We start from the raw sequence: 17,517 nt of genomic DNA on the forward strand, positions 1-17,517 counted from the left end.
TTATAATAGGTTTTGAGGTCTCTGGAGAAATAATGATACAGTCATGTAAGAACGATAAATCCATCCATCTTCAATGTCCGTCAACATCCGTCCATGTATTTGTTGACTTTGCTGGTAAACACTTAAATCTGCAGTTTTGGCTTTCAGTGAAATCTCTCCAGTTTACATCTTTTTAGAGATTAAGGTGAAAACCGTGTGTCCTTTGCAGTAATTGTGCTCCTACATTGCGCGAGACGTGAGACTGTTGGCAGTTCACGGTTTCACCAGCAGAGGGCAGCAGGTCTGCACGAGTTACCCGTCGATCCAGCGAGCTGTTCAATAACCAGGTTGCCCGAGAAATTCAATAAACAAAACCCCGATATTGTGCGCGCTGTGGAGAACATGTGCGGGGGAGGGGGGCAATAATGAGAAAAATAATCCCGCTATTTTTATTCAGTGCATATCAAAACCAAGACATTAATTTAGAGCATGTTATTCAATCAGGCATTAAGCTTGATTGAAGTCACAATGCATGAGCTTGTTTCACCCGTGGGGCTGAAAGAGATGGATGGATGGATGGATGGATGGGTGGATGGATAGGTGCGTGTGGTTCTATAGCAGAGGAGAAAGCGTGGGAGAATAACACGACTCAAAGGAAGGCTCTTAAGTGAAGAGCATCCCACCTTCTCCGGTGGCTGATGCTTCCTCCAGAGTACCTTCTGACCAGCTGCTTTCCTCCTTTAAGTAGCCACCAGGGAAATGGGCTTTTCTCCACAAGCTTTGTTTCAGCTCGATTAATTAGATGATCCACACACTAACACAGCACCAACCCTGTAGGGGTGTGATTCACTTAAAAAAAAAGAAAAGAAAGGTGACATACATCTCTGGTTTATTACACAGCAAGAAGGGGGTGCGGGGGAGCAAAAAGATGCAAGATATTCATTTTGCGATTACGTGGCTGCCAATTCCTCGATGCAGGTGCACTTCTGACACCGAGCTGCAGGGCGAAGTTCTTTTTTAATTAATGACCATTTCTTTTGGTTGAAACAGAAGGGGAGTGGGGGGGGGGAACAGGTGCACACATGACAAAAAGGTTGCAGCACTTCTTGAACACCATCTTTTACCACATCACTGACAAAAAGGGGCCTGTTGCACATTCAACTTGATCTCACCTCGCTTGATCTAAAAGAAGAGCGCTTATTAACAAGGTTGTGTTTGACAGTGACTTCTGTCCGTCTTGACTGCTTGTCTACCACCTCGCCCCCCCCTCCCCCGAGGGGGCTAGTTCTCTTTTGAGGCCACACTTGCTGCAACTGGAACAACTGCTCCTCCCGGAAGGCACCGACACTTAGTAATCAGAAACCCTCATTAGCTCCTTCAACTGCAGCAGTGCGGCTTTTAATACTTCACATGGGAGGAGGGCAGGAGCGTGCTGAAATTGCCTGTCAATCATTAGTCGGTACATGCACGCGGTCAGGTGTGATGCATGTGTATGTATGTCATGCAGAGGCGAAACCGCCGGCATATGTAAATACAGCTGCTCGGAGGAATATGACCCCCCCCCCCCCGTCCCCCCCCCCCCCCCCCCCCCCGTCCCAAGGACAAAAGACACATCTCAGTAAACAAGCATTCAACCACCAAAGCCTTGCACTTCATGAATATTAAATCAGGCACTTTGAATCCTACCTCTTTGGTGTTGGGGGGGGGGGGGGGGGGGAGGGGCTCGTCTGGATTCTTACCATTCACTGTGATTTATTCGCAGGTGCGTGTGTCCTTTTGATGTGTTGAGTTGAGAGGTTTTGCACCTGTTAGGGGGGAAAAAATGCTTTGAAAACAAGAGGTGGATTTGCCAGACATTCAGAATGACAGCAACAAAAGTGCGTGTGTGTATTTTTTCTTAAAAAACAAAAAAGCTGCTGTAGTGTTTTGATACTGTGTTGTGCGCAGCGCAATATCGCTTTTTGTCAAAATCCATCTTTTCGTCGTTGTCTTGTTTCAGTCTTGGCATCTGTTCTGACACTGCGGCGGGTTCTGCGTTACGTCGATTACCTATTCACTCAAGATCCGACTTGAAAAGAGGGTTGCCATGGAGATGTCTTCTGTTAAATCGCATATCTTCTTCTTGTTTATTCTTTTGCCAATTATAATTAATGTCTAGCTTCCCCCGATGTCTTTACATATTTTCTCTCTCTTCCCATGCTCTTTTTTAATAATGTGTCAAGGCTCACAGTGGGCCTCTTCCTGTTTCTAGTTCAACATCCTGTGCAAAGAAATTCAAATCCAAAAGAGCTACACAAGTAAATCTGTCTGTGTGTGTTATTTTTCCCTCTGGGCAGCTGGTTGGGTGAGTGTCCCCCAGCGGCCCAGTGGTCCTTATTCCAGTAATGGTCGGGGGGGGGGGGCCCCTCCAGAGTATGTGAGGGTGGTGACAAAGGTGGCCGGCTATCTTCATTTCCACAGAGGACAAGATAACATCGTGAGAACGCCGCCTCAGAAGACCAGGCCTCTCCGCGCGCGCCGCACCGCACTCCTCCGCGCGTCTTTTCGGAAACCTCCGACACCGTCTGCATGCTAATGCGCGTGTAGGTGGTGAGGTATAATTACATTAAGCTGGTTGTGAACAAAGATGTACCAACAGTAGTCGGCTTAAGTGACCCCCCACCCCCCCCATCCGCAAGGGAACGAGAAAGCGGTTTGTACAAGGATGGAGGAAATAACATGCACATATTAAAGTTGTATTCCAGTCAGTGTCAGTTGTCAGCCGAAGCTGCAATTCAACAGCTAAAGAGTACAAGAAGATTTGCTTTCATTTAAGTCCTTGACTGGGAAATTCAAAATTCGCAAAGTGCTTTTTCCCGTCTTGGCTCGTGTTGTGTGTGTCGAGGGTAATCGGCGACAATGCAAAGGCAACCTTCAGGTGACATGAATGGACATGCTCTGAAACACCCTTCTTAGCTCAAACAGTGGCACTCACTCTGAGTTAACGCGTTTGTGTTGCCGAGCATTTCATCACTACTCATGAAGCTCTACCTCTTTGTTTCATCCGGTCTGCTGCTCGCTCATAACCTCTGGTACACACACGGCATTGGAAAACTGGTATTTCCGGAACCTGATCCCCTCCACCCCCCACCCCCCGCCAACTCTCCCCAACAGATAAATGCGGTTTTGTTCATATTTTCTGTGCTCACACACTGCTTTCATAGCGTCCCTACAGTCCATCCACACGCTTCAATTAAGGTCTCAATTATTCTCGTTTCCCCACTCGTTCTCCAGCCTAAGCAGCAAATCTGCTCTATTCGCATTCTATTTGCACCAACACCAGCCAGTGAAGGGATCCGCGTGTCCTTTAGAGGCGGCTCGGAATGTGTCAGAGGCCGCACTGCAGTGGAACACAATGGGATGTGAGTACAGTCAAAGTTGTTGTGTGCAGCTTTGTTTAAATCGTATCATGCGACCTCAGAAGACCTTCTTCCGCGGCGCTTTGTGTGCACTTAGTGGAGGACGTGCTGTTCATGCAGTACAACGGCGCAGTCGTATCAATCTGTAACATCATTCTCGAATGTAAATTACACTCCAGTGAGCTCATTACGATGTCCCATTTGTAGTGGGTGTCATAAGTTGTTCCATTCTCAATTTCGCACAAGCGGCATAAGATTATTTGATGGGATATAAATGTACGAACGTTTCAGCTGCATTGATAAATATATTCAAAGTTGATTTTTATATTAAGGCAAAAGACCTGTGATTTATAGTACGCGTTCAGTGCTAAGTAAAAGGAAATGCTATGCAATGAGGGGATTTACGCACCAGAGACTGATTCAAGGTTGCAGTGAAATACTCCTTGAAATGAAGTGAGTGGAGCAGCATGAGAATAACCCGTCTTTAAAGATTAACATAACCCTTGGAGGTGTTATTGTATCCCGGTAGCCAAGTCGAGACTTCAGCAGGTGCAGAACGGCTCTCCCTCTCTGTGAGTTACTGCATTAAGTCCCGCAAATTTAGTAGCACAATCATGAGCCTCCCGTTCGCTCTCTGGAGAAGAAGAATCGCTTTGCATTTTAAAAAGGTCAAACACTCAGATCTCTGCCATGAGGAATTGAGGGAAGAAATAATGTCTCTCCGCAGAAATATGCATTCGCAGACTACTGATCCTCTCAAATACCCGCTGTACAGTGGAGAGATTAGAGGTGTGTGTGTGTGTGTGTGTGCCTCTAACAGCTGGTTTATAAACAAAGGCAAAACTAAAATGTTGGGCACATGTGTTGATGAATCAAAACCAGGTTCTTAAGCGACTGGAGTATAACGAACTAAATGGGCAACAAGAATAGACTTATAAATAGCTAACATAGCCTTACTTTGGGATTTCAAGCTGTAACTATGAACCTTTGTGTATTTAAAATGACCTCAACATGGAAAGCCGTGCACGCTTTACGCCGTACATGCAATTTTACACGAATGAATAATATATTGCATCACTGACTTGGGCATTCATCATTAGACTTTAGTGAATATGTTTTATTTAAAGGGGAAAGGGAGGCGATCATCTAAGTCAGATTTTGACATACAGCCTCACAGGATTCATTTACAGTGTTTGTGTCTCCTCGTCCTTCGCCTCCTGTCCCGTCCGTCCCCTGAGCTGCCATTGGAGACACATGCTTGGGTCGGTGTCCCCTGTTGGCGGCGGGTGTTTGGGTTCATGCCCAGCAGTTACATTGTGCTGGAGACAAAATGACCACAGGGAAAGATGCACTCAGGACAGGGCCAAGACCCCCCCCCCTCAGGGACCACACATACAGTGCGACGCAGAAGAAAAGTTAGGCCTTAATGGTTTACCCGGGAAGCTGCATTTAAAGGCAACTATTTGCTGAAAGTGTGAATAAAGTGAGCTTGAAATGAGCTTGAAACCCCCCCGTCTGCGTTGTGTTACACATGCCCCGCAATGCAAAGTGAACGAATGGATGCTCCCCAATTACTTCACTGCTCAGGATGAGAAAAAAAGAAAAAAGGAGAATATGGATTGCATTTTTTCAAGCGTGACATCAAGGCACAGCTGCAAACTGCACCTGTGGCAGACGAGGAGGAATGAACGGAGCTGCAGATCTCTCCGTGTACCAGCGGAGCCCTTAATATCTGCCAGGGCCGTAGGCAGGAACACAGCAATGCCCCCCCCCCTAAAACATTCATCAAACAGACATCGGAGGAATGTTAGAAAACTGCTAGATGTTGTTTTTTATAACTTATTATCATCTAAAGTGAAATACACTGAGTAAGGGGGGGGGGGGTCGTTTGAGCACCACATTTATTTATTCAATCCAACCATTTTTATAAATTAAACCACTCGGTGGCTGACTGAGAATCACACATAAACGCATTAATGGTTAAGTTTAATCAAACAAAACTATATTGGACATGTTTGTTACAGTTTGTTTTGGATTGAGCCCCACAGCCAGAGAAGAGACCCCCCCCCCCCCCCCATCGGTATCAGATTAAATAAACACAAACGTGTCCCATCTCCATCAACTGCAAGTCCCTCCCGTGTGTGTGTGTGTGTGTTCGAGTTGGCGCGCGCACGTGTCCGCGTGTGTCAGAGAGGGAGAAGTGGGCAAAGGCTCCGCCTCACTCAAACAGAGAGAGAGGGAGAGAGAGAGGGAGAGAGAGAGAGAGAGAGAGGGAGAGAGAGAGAGAGAGAGAGAGAGAGGGAGAGAGAGGGAGAGAGCGCTAACTGATACACACCTCTCAGATCTGGCAGGAGGAAAAGCAGCGGAGTGTTTGTGAAGAAGTAAACAGAGAGGATAAGCACTTCGCCCCCTGAGGAAAACACCCCGGGGCCCCCGAGACCCCCCCCTCCCCCGTCCGCTGCGTTCAGGATTAAGTTTTTTTTGGATTTTTGAATGTGTTCATGTCATCTAAAAGGTGGATTATTGCCCAAACACACCGACGCAGCGAGCGACGCGTAGCCGGCGATGCTGTTCCCGGAGCCCCCCCGAAGCCGACGCTTGGACTCCCGGTAAAACATCCGTTCGAGGTAGGAATTCCAGATTATCGCAAACACCGCTGCACTCCTCCCCTTCGACCCCCCCCCCCCCAAAAAAGGTTGGTGTAAAAAATATTTCGGCGCGTGCTCCGGCGGTGGTTTTGGAAAGCTGTGCGCTCGCGGATCGCGCTCACCCGCGCGTCCCTGCGCCATCGGCGGGGAGGAGACACACTTTGACACGGATGTGGGAATGGGTTCGATCCAGGTCCCAACGAGCTGTGCAGCTGCAGCGGGAAGTCGGGGGGGGGGGGGGCATTTATATGTCATATGGATCTTGTTTCTTTTTAACCATGCACGGGCTGCTTTTAAAAGAAAATACACTTAAATTCACAGAAAAAGAGTTTGATTCAAAAGTTTGGCACGAGTGTTTTTCTCAGCGTGCGTGCGTGCGTGCGTGTGTGTGTGTGTGTGTGTGCACAATCTAGTAAATCTAGTTTGAACTTCACTCATCATCTGTGGCCTGCTAATTAACGAAGGCTTAATTAGTGACCCGTAATCCGCCCATGAGCACATGCACTTTTAGGATAATCCTTCCATTTCACAGTTTTTGGGCAGTTGGTTCCTCTTACTTTTCCCTTTTCTTTTTTTTACTGCATTTGGAGGCTCCGGTGGAAGAGAGATTCAAGTGGAAGAGGAAAAGGAGGCGGAGGAGGAGGGCGGCTCCATTGTCTGCCCAGTGAAGGGGTGGGGACTGAGGGGCTGTATGCAGATGTGCTCCTGGCAACGGACATCTGCTCTCTGCCCCCCCCCCCCACCTCCCCCTATTGTCACAAACAGGCAGGAGAACTTACAGCGTGGAGGCCGCCCGCAGTGAAAAGGCCTTTTGTTGCCGGGCCCACGCCCTTCCTGCGGCCCAGTGTTTGCGTTTTCTCAAGTGTCTCGCCCTCCAGATGAATTAGCTGCCGGTGACGCAGCAGACGCCGTTTAGATAAGAAACTCATGTGCTTGCTGTTATTTTCTCACACCCCACCTGCAACACCAACCCTCCCTGTTGGACGGTCCCAATCCCGCCAGCTCCGCGGTGGGCGGAGGTGTGGGGGGGGGGGGTTGAACTTCCTCTCACGTCTTTGTGGCCTCCTTGTGTGTGGCAAACGCATCACTATCAGGCCTCTGTGATTTATCGCCGAGGAGGAGAAAATGCAAAAAAAAACAGCTCTAATATTCATGATATCATGCATGGGGCCTGTGCTTGATGGTGGCTATCAGTGTTGACGTGCATGTGTGTGTGTGTGCGTGTGTGTGTTTGTGCATTGGAAATCCGGAGGCTCATTTGCCTCAGACGATATTCCCCCGGCGCCCGGTGGAGTCGGTGTGCTGTGATCACTAACATGATCTGAGCTTGCAGAGAGCACGTGTCGTACACGGAGCTCGACCCGTCGCCGTGTGGCCGGCTGTGTGCGAGCGCGCCCGTGTTTTAACACACCGCAGAGGGGACGTTCTAGGTGGAGCACGTGCACGCGGTGCAGGAAGAGGGGACGGTTTTCAAAGCGCAGGTGCCGTCACTCACTTTGGCTCACCGCTGGTTTCTATCTGATGTGTGCGGTTTTTGTTGACACGCTTACTTTTATAAAGATGGAGGAGCAAAAAAATCTATTTGTTTTTTTGAAGTCACAAATTGACCAATTTCAATTGCTTCATCATATTCTCACGACCTAATACTCTGTTTAACAATGTCATTTGGACGCTGCCCGAAATAGCTCTCATGAACCCTTGTGAGAATTCCCAGATCGGGCCACTAACGGCTTGTGAATGTCCCCACAGGAGCTGCTTTGAGAGCTCATGTGACTGTGCTGTGCATTGTGCAGAGGAGAGGAGCTAACGGCTGTGAAATTGCACCCTGCCGTCTGCAAACGTACAGCCGCGATGTCACTCAGACGGCCCGCTTTGCAAAGTCATGTGGCGAGGAGGATTCAGGATTTCTACCTTTTTCCACATGGTTTCTAAGACCCCAAGTAGCTCTGGTCGATTTTCTTTATTCGAGTTTTTCCTGCAGATATTATGACTATTATTCTCATAGAGCCTGAATGCGTTACATTTTTTCTCCGTTTCCACAAAGTCCCTCTGCATCCTCAGACGTGTCATTTCTCAAACAGTGTTGAAGCTTTGACGTTGGAAACAAAGATGCTTCTGAGGAGTGGTGCACTTTGTAAATCGAGAACTGTGCGCTTCAGAGGCCTCTGCGATGAGGTAAAACTTCAGTTCTTCTTTGAGCAATTACACTGGATCCCACGCCGGCCGGCGGGTAGTAGTTTTGCCTCCACTGTATCGAGTGTATTTGGTGCGCTCGTGCTTGTTATTACCCGCTCCGTTGTGTTTGAGGAGCTTCTGGGCGAGTTGGTGTCGCTGATAGTTAGTGTTTTTGTTGGAGAGCGGTGTCTGATCCTCCTCACAGATAAGACTTTACGGTTGGCTCAGTGTGCAGACAAGATACCACGTGCACGACCTCTGCCCGCCGCTGATACGATACACATCCAGTAAGAAGAAAAAAAGACAAAACCCTTCTTTTACCTGCTCAGACGTTCGCTTTTAAGTGCAGTCGTGTGTTTTTTTTTCCATGCATGCACAGCGTCCCGGTACGGCCCCGTAGGCCGGAACTTTGCCAATGCGAAGCGATGTGCTTCTTAGTCGCTCCCACTTCAGCTGGCACAGTGGCCAGAAAACAACGCTACATTTGGAAGCAGTTTGCTTTTTCTATTAAAACATCCAGATATAAAACTGCAGAATTGTAGCCATGCCTTAAATACTAAATACTAAATCCAAACTGAGCTCCATTGTTGTTGGTATTAGAGTTGCATTATGGTTTGTATCGTGTGTGATCACTGCTGCATCATTTCCCTGCACATCCCGTCACCGAGTGTTCAAATGAAAGCATTAAATTATTGGGAATCTTGTAAATATGGTGTTGCAGCATGTGTCGAAAATTAAGAGTCCGCTTTGATCTTAATTCTTTCAGATCTTTTATCTTTGAAGATCTTCCTCGTTGAGTTCAAATTCAAATTGACGTGTCAAATTCTGTTTGGTTTTTCTTCATAATTGAGCTAATAGGTTTTGATTCATCAATCAGTCTATGGTGTAATAAGGGGGTAATATGGTGAAAAATGCAGAAATCCCTAAAGCTCAGGTTGTGGTTCCAGTAATGAAAAAAACTCCAAATGTCCAATAGAAAATGCATAAAACCGAGTAGCTCATCACACGCTTGGAAGTGTAAAAGTTATTTTACTGTGTTGACATGTCGCAGTAGGAAAAGCGCAGCTATAAATAATCAAATTAGGGATGGCTGAACATTTGACACGTTGGCTCGCTGTCGCGGCTCGCTGAGACGCTCGAGCGGCATCTTTGACGTTAATAGTGACGGCCGCGCTGACGAGGTCTGCGGCGAGGAAGGCCGCTCCTTTTAACGACTCGTCGGCTTACAGTAGATTGAGTGCAGCTACAGTATGCGGCCGGCGCATAAATGAGCCTCTCTCTAAACGATCAACTCGTTGTGTTGTAAAAAAAAAAAAAGGCGCTCGGCGGGAAGCCGGAGACCGGAGATAGATGACGCGAGGATGGATGAAGGTGCACAGTCTTTTTGGATGTAATTTGTGTGTGTGTGTGTGTGTGTGTGTTTGCCAGAGAGAGAGAGGAGAAAAAAAGAGATTTGATGTTCTCCCGCTCACCTTCCCCCTCCTCACTTGGCTCAGCCAGCGCTTTAAACACCTGCCATTAACTTTCATGCAAACCACAGAGGATTAGGAATGAATGGTGCCACCGTCCTCCCAACTCTTCAGCGCGCGTGTTGACTGTGCGCTCGCGTTTGTGTCTCTGTGACACGTTTGCAGGAACTAGCAGAGACAAAGCGCCATCTGCACGCAGCAGGGCGTCCTGACCGCCCCGTCCTCCCGCTGGGCCGCAGAAGAGAGGTTTTTACACGAGCATTGTTATTATGAAACCGACTCCGCTGCCGCCGCCGCCCCTGCTGCTGCCGCCGGTTGTTAATGCCGACAGCTAATACTGTCCTCCAGGGTGGCCGGGCCTGGCTGGATCCAGAGGAGGACAGACAGAGACTGATGAAGAGAGGGCCAGGCAGTGAAGGAGAGAGACAGGGAGAGTTAGGAAGGTGGAGGCAGTAGCAGACAGAAAAGGAAGACACCAGCGGTGAAGTTTGCTGAAGAGGATTACACAGTCATGTGTGTGTATGTATAAATACCCCCCCACACACACACACCGACTGAAAGTACAGGCATATTTATAATATGTTTTAGTTCCTCTTTCTCTTTTTCGTTGCTTCCTTCCCACTCGCTCACTCCTGCCCTTAGCGTCTCAGGAGGGAGGTGGGCATGAGGAGGAGGGGGAGGAGGGGGAGGAAGGGGCCCATTGTGTCTCAGCAGAGCCCCCGTTCCAGTCCAGCTGACAGAGACTTGTGTCAGGAGGATCCATCCTGCTGATGTTGGGAAAGCTTTAAACCGAAAGCTGAAGCGGGCAGCGAGATGCCTCTTGTTTGTTCGCCGTTCTGCTGAGCACCACTTCACGGAGGAAAAAGTTTCTCTGCCCAAATTTGCTGACGGGGTGAAGGGGAGGGAGGGATGGAGGAGGAGAAGGGAGGGGGAGTGGTTTGGATTCGCAGGCACACATACTTTGACATTTGGACACGTTGAGCGTCCGTCTCTTATCACACAAACTGTTTCGACGGCGTCAGTCATCGAACCTTCCAACCACATGAATACGCATCGCGTTAAGTCCGCTTTCCTTTCTGAGCCGCTCTCTTCTTTCTTCTTTTTGGTTTTTCACCGGAGGAGAACCTATCGCGTCGTGTTTGATTGGCCGTGACATTTGAAAAGGTCCTTGAATAGAAACCCCCCCCCCCCCCAGAAGTTGTTTATGACAACTGGAGAAATCTCCTTGCAGCGGAGAAAAAAATGGCATTTTGAAAGGCTCCTGCATATTTAAATGCTAATGGCTGTGTGAATGCGCGGGCCAACAGCACTGCAGTGTGCACACTTTCAGTATGCCCACTGTCCAGCTCATTTCATTAACTCATTATATGGCATCCGAAGGTATGAAAAACAATAAAACATCCCCTGAAGGTTCTTAACACAGAAGCTAAAGACTTCTACCCAGAAAACAGACCTCAGGGAAACCTGTTTGTTTCGTCTTTTGGCATCTGTGGTGTATTACCTCAATGCTTATGAGGGTGATGAAGTTTAACAGCTTGTTTTACAATGCTTGCTGATGCCGCGTGGCCCCCGGGGGGGCCCCCGGCTGGGAGTCCCTGTAGTGAGTCTGTGGTTTGTTCGGCGCTGCTTTGTCAGCAGTAGGCGGCTACGAGAGCCGACTTCGGCCTCATAGTCCCGCTTGCTCTGTAGCTTTTGGGGGGTCAGCTCACATGCACTAGCATGCGCTCACTAGCATGTAACAAGGAGAAGCTTGGATAATAATACACACACACACAGTGTGGCTTGGTTCTCTGCCCAGGTCGACATTAGTTCATTATGTATCTTTGCAAAGAGCTTTTCTCTAATAATGTTCAGACTGTCAAAACAAAGATCAGATGTTAAGTGATTTGTTGAAATGAAGGTGGGGTAACCTGCTGAAAGATCCTGTTCACTGTCCCCGTGGCGTGTACAAATCTGAGGGGAACAAAGGAGGCGGACAGGCTTGGTCACACCATAATTGATGGTGTGACAACACCCGGGGCGGAGAGGTAACTCCAACAGAGGAGGTGGAATGAAAACAGAGGAGGCCACACGGCTTACGGGCCTCCGGCTGGGTAGCTGAACTTGTGTCTTCAGGTTTTGCCAAAGTTGAAAATGAAATGTAGCACGCACCCCAATTGTGGCGATTAAACTGGGAGTCAAAAGGATTTTGCCGTGATGCTTTTAACGCCGGCGTGATTGTGCCCCCGGGGGGCCAACACGACGGGCCAGCCTTTATTTTTTTTAGAATCCTCCAAATTGTCTACATACCTCTCTTTTTCACGCATGTAGCAGCGCCCTTTTTTTGTTGTTTCGCATTAATACTGGCAGGAGTCCAAAGCGGAGAAACCTGGCAAACGTCCACGAAAGCGTTTGACTGGGTGAGAGAGGAGAGATGCCCGCCCGACACGGGACCCCCCCGCTGCTCCACGGAGCGCCGCGGGGCCGCTACCCACTCGTGGCGGGGGTGAGCTGCCGCCCTGTCGACCTTCGCTCATCCGCGGCGAAGAGTGGCATATTACAGTCACAGTCACGGAGGTGTTGACGAAAGCCGAGCGGTGGGAAGGCTTTCATCGCCTCAGCCATCGCCGTTATGAATATGGATGTTACCAACGCTTGGCGAGCCCCAGGCTAATTCTTTGATTTCCGGCTGCTGAGAACCTCAGTGGGGACGGTTGGCTTTTCAACTTGATCGGCTTGTTCGCGCAAAAGACGCGTTTGATTTTTCACACCCGTACGGAGATGTTTGATTCCTGAACAAAAAAAAAAGGAAAAGAAGGATCTGCTGCGGGTTAATGTTTCACCGCAGAATCTCAGTCCTTCCTGCTCGGGCCTCTGTGATTGTTCCCCCTCGGGACTCTGCGTGAGGGTGGGAATGGGCGTCTCTGAGGGTTTCTTTTAGACGGCTTTACAAAATGCTGTTTCAAGGCAGCGTACCCGCGCTCCACATCTTTTTTGTCTATTTGTGCAACACGACCTGTCAAGCGTAGAGACACAACTCCCCATGATAAATATGATGCATTTACTGAAACAAAAAGTGCAAGCTCCCCTTTCTTTATTCCTCCTTCCGTCGTCGACCCAAGGTGAACATTTTCCTGATAATGATGTTTGGTGCCACGAGGAGACGAGGGGGGGGGGGTGTGGTGCATTAGCACGATAACAGAGCTACAGTTTGTCGTTATTGCCTTGTCAGGGATTTGGCTGATGCATGAGGTCTACGTTTTACCCACAGCTACACAGAACTCCTTCGAACAAAAGCAGAAAAGCCAAATATGAATATAAAGGGTAAAAAGGAGAGACCCCGTTATCCCGCTCAGACTCGGAAATATATATTTTTAATGTCATAAAATGGATGCACCCGGGGAAATATCGTATGAATTCCATGCACCACAGTCACATGATGCTGGTGTTTTGTCTCCGGTTATGGGGTTTGTTCTTTTGTATTAATCTTGTCTCGAATGTGCCAAGAGACAAGTTTTGTTTCATTCCACTGCACACAGCAAGCTGAAATGAGGATGAACGGGCCTTTTCAGCCTCGCGGTGCTGACAGATTTCAAATGACTCAAAGAACTTGACTTTTTCTTCCATGTTTCACCCACTTGTCCGTGTCTTTTCTCCCTTCGCTAAACCTCCACCCTGAACATTGTCTCCTCTCCCTTTTGGTCGACTGCTCATCACTCTTTTTCCTCTGAATAACAGTTGTGCCTCCTAATCCGTCTGTGCCTTTTCATCACGAATCAATAAAGCGGGCTGACAACTGCTGCTGGCAGAGGTAAAAATAGGTATTTTTCGGGTTCCAAAGCCTCGTAAACACTGCTTTTATATGATAGCCGCTTTCTCCAATCTCCAGCCTCTCATCCTGGGTGTTTTTCTGAGAAACCTCCCCTCCCCCCCATCGGAGGCTGGATGCAGCCAGACACCCACCTTGGCCCCGGTTTCCCAGCCGAAACGTCTGTGATTTTTTTGGTGTGTTACAATGTGTGTGTGTGTGTGTGTGTGTGTGTGTGTGTGTGTGTGTGGGCAGCAGCGTTCAGCGGTGTTCTCGCAGCCCAGCTGAGACTGACAGATGGAATCATTTCACACGCAGACAGAAAGGCAGGATACAGGAAGCCGGGGTGTGCTATGGTCCTGGAGCTGCTGTGGTTGTTATTAATCTAGGTCAGTGGCGCTCAGCTCGCAGGCTACTCCGCCTCTGGGGCAAACTTGGCCTTTTCCTCAACCCCCCCCCCACCCCCCCGTTAACTTCCAGCGCGCGCTCACCTCGTACGCAGTTTGCTGTTGCGGCGTTTAAGCTGTGCAGCGGCTGCACCGACGTGCCATTCGGCCCTGACGGCTCCAACCACGGACGCCTCTGGACCTCCGAAACACATCTCAAGGTGTTCAGTTCACAGGTCGGTGAACCAATAGGAGAAGCTAAAAGGCGGAGACTGAAACGTATGGGCGGGCACTCCAAAAAAGAAAGGTCGGGACAAAATATCGATATCATATTGATTTATTGTTTGATTTTGGATATTGTCATATGGCTCAAATGTTGTCTTAGTAAATTGGCTACAGTAACAGATGCTTTTTCCTGTCCTATTCTATTATTTACTTTTACCAAACTAGTAAAATATATAAAATATAAAATATTTTGCTAAGGCAACAATGGTCAACCCTATAATATCGTCACTTACTTTTTCTTTGAATGAACATACGTCCTTGGCCGTTTGATTGAGAAGTTCTGGTCTTGCTGTTTGTTTTAAGACAAACATTGAAGACAAATATCAGATTTAATTTAATGGAATTATGGGCACTTCATACCACCAAGGGTTCATTCAGCAAGCTCTCATGTGGTGAGGATTTCATGGTCGTGCCATGATTTAACTCCTCTAGATATCGGGAGCCAAAGCTCATTCAAAATATGAGAATTTGCACTCACATCGTGAACTCCTCTCTGGAGTTAATTTTCAATTTAATTGCTTTTACAGTTGTTGCATACGCATCAGGTGCTGATTTTCATGGTTCAACAATTAAAACTGGCACTTGCCAACCTTGATACGCACACGCGCGCAAGTGTATCTAATTATACTAAAACCGTTACAGGGGAATTCTGTGGAAATAATTTACAATTATGCATTACGGAGACGGCGTTTTCTCCGTGATGTCGTACCTGTTATTCAAATAGATTGTTGGCAGCGGTCACGGTTACATGGAAGAATGTGTTTGTTGATTTAATGGCCTCTCCTTCGATAGGCACGTGATGTCAAATATTCTAAAGCGATGCAACTTCAACCACCTCGTTGGTCGAGGGAGTTTTGAAGGCACTGGCTCTGTTACAGCATATTCGTTTTTTCACTCATTTTTGGATTTGAAAGTCCATCTCGCCGAGGCATAATTATTCCATAGGCCTACAATATAATTGCATTTTTGTCGCTCGGCCTCGCTCTTTTGTTGAGCTTTCTATCATGTTTCAGCTAAATTATTTCAAACATTTTATTCTGTAGAGGTGCCTGTATTTGAGCATAGGTTACGTATCTTTTGAGCAAATGGAACTTTTCTTTGGTGTTAATGAGCCGTTTGTTGAGAAAAATCCCAAAGGATCAGTGGTAGGCACAACAATAAGGAGGAGAAGTCGCATGTGAGAGTTGTTGTTACGTGTATCTGTATTGTAGAGCTCAGTGCTGGTGTTTGTCCTCCCTCCCCCAGAGAAAAAACTAATTCTCTTCAATGAGAAAGCAGGAAAGTCTGATTTATTACCACTATAAAAGCATCTTAGCATGTGTCACAGTTTTTGTTGGGATCGCTTGTGTGCTCTTACACACTTGTGTCATTTAAGATCAGTAAATTTAGTATTTAGAGGAAAAATATCAGGATAACATTACGTCTTTGCAACTATTTAATCCATCAGTGACTTCAAAGTCTCTTGCCTGGTTTTTGAAAACATTGATTATTCTTGTGTAGATTACACATGCAAGACTTTAGTTCATTAGATTTCAGGAGCTGCAGAGAGGAGGAATGCCAGCCATGCTGGACGTCTCTCTGGGTTTGGCTAACAGGCTTCCATGCGCAATAATGTCTCCATTATGCGTTTCCTGGGTGACTTACACGAATAGGCATTATTACAAAATTGTGCATTAGCCCTAGTCAGCAGTTACTGCTGCTGCACTCTCATTGGGTTTAGAGTTGAGAGGGGAGAAAGATGGCAAGAATGTGAGAGGAGGGGGAGGATGGGGGAAATGGTCGAGAGAAAAAGCCGACGTGAAGGAGAAACGGGGGAATGAAAATCGACTGTATCTGCCAGAGGCTGACAGGACATGCAAAACGATGTGAGAAGGACACGCGGAGAGGCACAGATGGACTGACGGGCTCGGTGATGGAGACCCGTAGTTACCGGTAACCGGTTCTTTTAGACAGGCAGGGTTGGAGTAAGAAAAGGGGGCTGGCAGGGAGAAGGAATGTGTAAATCAGAGGCCTGAGCGACAGCTTTACGTGCCGCTCGCAGCCCAACTATCCGAATAATGAGAGAAAAGCAACCTTAACCGCCTTCCCCTCTCTGCTTTTTCTGCTATCTTGCACTTTCAGGGACATAAATCACAGCCCCTTAAGTATTTACTTTGGTTAGCTGCGACACAATTCTCCCACAAAATGTTGCCTGTGAGGGCCCCCCTGTGACGTTCTGCTTTAATGTGATTTTACTGCAGCTAGTGTCCATTCAACCACGTATTCATTACAACGGTTAAAGGAATAAGTCGATATTCTGGAAAATGCACTCTTTGCTGCCAAATGTAAGGTGGGAAAGGCCAACTGCTGGTTTGCTCAGTTTAGCAAGAAAACTAGCCTTACTTTTATCCAAATGTAAAAACTTTGAACAAGCATCACATCTAAAGCTCACTTATTAAGACATTGAAAAAAGTCTTTGCACAGGAACTTCTGGGCCAGATGTTTTCTTCACAGAACGCGCCGACTTACATTTTTTCTGCCTTTCTAGGTGTTTTTTTTTGTGCCGAATAAACCAATAAGATATAATGTATTCATTCCTCAGATGTACAGGCCCTGGTGGGCAGATATGATGATTTTCAAACGGCTTTGACGCCAAACTAAGCAAAGCTAAACTAAGCTAGGCTAAGCTAAACTAAGCTAACCGGCTTCTGGCTGTAGCTTCATAAATTCGCAATATCCTCATCTGCCGCTAATTCTCAGCAAGCAAATTCATTTCCTAATTTCCTCAAATGGATGTAATGTATTTAGGGACAAGGCTTCACGTACAACAGAGATATTCAAACAATAAAAACAATGAAAACGCGGTGACTTCCGGGCATCAGGTTTTAGCTTGACTCTTTGACTACAACTCCCATGCTGCTGCAGCTTAATTTTCTTTGTGTGTGTGTGTGTGTGTGTGTGTGTGTGAGGTTCTGGCGGCCATCAAGTTCACATAGTTAAACTAGTTCATTGAGGTCACGGGCTGGAAGCTCGGCTGATTTAAAAAAAGAAAGATCAAGGTCTTCTTTTTTGGTTTGCCTTGTAGGGAAGATATTTCAGTCAAACCCGTGTTTAGAGCGAAAGCTGCAGCTTTACTGCATTTTGTGCCTTTTCACCTTAAACCAAACCCACAGGTTTCTTAATCTGGCGAGAGGGCTCCTCTGAGAGACGGCCTCAGTCAGAAAAAGACCTTTTTTCACTTTCTCTTTTCTCCCTCTGTGTCTTCTGTGCTGTTACCAACCTAAACAAGCCCTCCTGGGCTGCCCGCCCTGTTATGTGAGCCTCTGATCACAAAAGGGAGTGGAAAAGAAAAAGTGTGAGTGAGAAAGATGCAATGTAACACACAGATGAAAGCGAGGTTTGCTTTTGAAG

General features: G+C 47.4%; 1 protein-coding gene across 3 annotated transcripts in view; it reads left to right on the top strand.

The window, feature by feature from the left end:
- The first annotated feature begins 5,605 nt into the window (after positions 1-5,605).
- Positions 5,606-17,517, top strand: part of ctbp2a (C-terminal binding protein 2a) — a 49,585-nt gene continuing 37,673 nt past the window's right edge. For all 3 annotated transcript variants that reach the window (XM_078104679.1, XM_078104678.1, XM_078104675.1), the window contains exon 1: positions 5,606-6,004. The gene's annotated coding sequence lies outside the window, so the exon portion shown is untranslated. The remainder of the gene's footprint in view (positions 6,005-17,517) is intronic.

The sequence above is a fragment of the Gasterosteus aculeatus genome, chromosome 6 (genome assembly GCF_964276395.1).
Source record: "Gasterosteus aculeatus chromosome 6, fGasAcu3.hap1.1, whole genome shotgun sequence".
Taxonomy (NCBI): domain Eukaryota; kingdom Metazoa; phylum Chordata; class Actinopteri; order Perciformes; family Gasterosteidae; genus Gasterosteus; species Gasterosteus aculeatus.